The following is a 2,907-nucleotide window of genomic DNA, read 5'->3' on the forward strand; positions in this document are numbered from 1 at the left end:
CACAGAGAATTCACGGCTTGAACAGAGTTAAATGGTGGATAAACAGCGTTAACATAGTGAAACGGTGGCTAGCGGTCGTAATACAACCGTAACATACGTTTACTGGCTATACGTGTTCACTGTTTCTCAGAATGAGCAGAGAGGAAAAACAGAGTATGGTTTATGGAGGCAATCGTAGTGAGTGAAATGGAATGAGGGAGATGAGAGAATGGAACAGCATGAAATGGAGTGTTATGAGCGTAGAGGGTTTCGAAATAATGAGTGAAACGGCTAGATTCTCAGATTTTGGTTGTAGGTTAACACATGGCTGCGGGATGAGGACTGAGAGAGTCGTAATACGGTAGGTTATGTCATTAGGGTAAAAAAAACCTTAATGACAAAAACAGCCATATGTGATTTCAAAAATCGTGGGTATCATGAACTGATAGACGTGGAGGATTCGTGGATATGTGGTCGCGTGGTAGAGAAAATGGGTAATCATTACATTTAGTGGCCAAAAAGACATAACCCAGAAAATTCTGCGTAATGAAATAACTATAGGTTTAAGATTTTAAAACATACCTCAGATCCGCATTTGATTTGCCTTCTAATAATTTGCCACTAACCCTTTGTCAAATTTATTCATGACTCTTTCCTCCTTGTTATTGGTGATTTCTGAACTGTGAAAAATTTCTCAAACAGACTGTATTTATTTGTGCAGGTGCAGAGGGGCTACAGAAAGGCTAAACGGCTGCAGAATTGCCAAATAGCTGCGGGAACTGCAATAGTGTCCTCCAGCTGCATAGAATAACCTTAGTTGTCTGAAAAAAACTTTTATTAATGAAATGAGATGGAATGAATGAATGGATGAATGGGTGGAAAACAGTGAGGTGAAGTGAGGATGGTGAGATGGTGAGATGGAATGGCGAAGTGAGATGAAAGAGAGAGAGAGAGATTTTTTTTTTTTTGGAAAACATGAGGTGTCAAGTGACCCTGATTTTCACCTCATGTTTTCTGCATGAGACTGCCAATCAGAGATTGGTTTTCAGGCTCATACATTTATTATTTTTTTTTTTTTTTTTTTTTTATTGAACTGAAATTGAAAGAAACAGAGATTAGGCTAATGGAGGAGAAGAATTCTTCTCCACCAGCCTCATTTCAGAATCGCCTTGGAACAACTTAACAAACTCCTCTTTTGAAAGTGGCTTGTGGTAAACTTTCAACCGGTGGCCATTCACAATAAAAGGAGTTTGAAGTTCGTCAATAGTCTTCACTCTAACTACTCCATTATTGAAGATTTCATCAATCTCATATGGCCCAAGCCAATGAGTTTGAAATTTTCCTTTGAAGTCCTTAAATTTTGAATCAAACAAGAGTGCCCAATCACCCTTTTGAAACTTCTTTTCTTTGATATGTCGATCATGCCATTTGATTCTTTGGTGCTGAACTAGATCGGTCCTTAGAATTGCATCTTGTCTCATTTCATCTAGTTCATTTAACTGGTCCATTCTGTGCTTCTGGGCTTCTGATAAGCTCATCCCCAATTGGACTGCTGTCTTGAAGGTCTTGATTTGGAACTCAATGGGGAAAATGACTTCCTTCCCATAAACAAGTTCATAGGGAGAATGTCTTGTGGCGTTCCTCCACGTAGTTCTATAGGCCCATAAGGCTTCAGGAAGCCTTTCTGACCAATCTCTTCTATGAAGATGAACAGTCTTTGTGATGATGCTTTCAAGAACTTTATTTGTAGATTCTACTTGACCATTCGCTTGCGGATGGTATGGAGTAGATGTTCTATGCTTGATCTTATACCCCTCCATCAGCTTCTCCATCATCCTTGATGTAAATTGGCTCCCCTGATCTGTTACAATTTCTCTTGGGACACCAAAACGAGTGAAAATATCCTTAAAAAGAAATTGAACAACTGAATTTTCAGTAGCAGAAGTCAATGCTATAGCTTCTACCCACTTAGTAACATAATCAGTACAAACCAATATATATCTGTTTTGCTTGGATGGTGGATTAATTGGTCCAACAAAATCTAGAGCCCATTTCTCGAAGGGTTCGATGCATACCTGTGGCTGTAGTGGCATTTCATTTGAAAGAGTTGGTCTCCCAACTCTCTGACAACTGTCACACCTTTTAACATATTGCTTCGCATCCTTAAAGAGAGAAGGCCAATAATATCCTAATGAAAGGATTTTATAAGCAGTCCTCTTATCAGCAAAGTGTCCGCCACAAGGTTCGTCATGACATGCCTTAAGGATGTCAGGCATTTCATCCTCCCGTACACATCTTCTGATCATCAAATCTGGCCCTGTTCTGAACAATTCATTAGAAATCCAAGAATAATGTGAACTATCCTGAATGATTTTCCTTTTCTCATTAGGAAATAAATGTAAAGGTAACTTTCCAGTAACTAAATAATTAGCAATATCAGCATACCAAGGGGTTTTGGTAGTTACTGCAAACAAATACTCATCTGGAAATTTATCCTCTACAGGAGAGTCCTCATTAGTGTTTTGGATTCTAGACAAGAAATCAGCTACTGTGTTCTGTTTACCTGGTCGATCTAACACAGTTATGTTGAATTCTTGTAAAAGAAAAAGCCATCTTGTAACTCTACCATTAGTGACTGGTTTGTTCATGAGGTATCTAATGGCAGAGTGATCAGTGTGGACAAAGGTTTCATAGCCGGTTATATAGTGTCTAAACTTGTTTATAGCATGAACAACGGCTAGAAATTCCTTTTCAGTAACAGTGTAATTTAACTCAGTAGGAGTCAAATTCTTACTTGTGTAATAAATGGCATAAGGGATCAAATCCTTTTGTCCCAAAACAGCTCCTAAAGCTGTATCTGAAGCATCAGTAGAAATGTGGAAAGGGAGTTTCCAATTTGGACCCCTTAGAATGGGTGCTTCAGATATT

This window comes from Pinus tabuliformis, chromosome 3_2 (assembly GCF_031772625.1).
Source record: "Pinus tabuliformis cultivar Carrire ecotype Pingquan chromosome 3_2, CPIR1, whole genome shotgun sequence".
NCBI lineage: Eukaryota > Viridiplantae > Streptophyta > Pinopsida > Pinales > Pinaceae > Pinus > Pinus tabuliformis.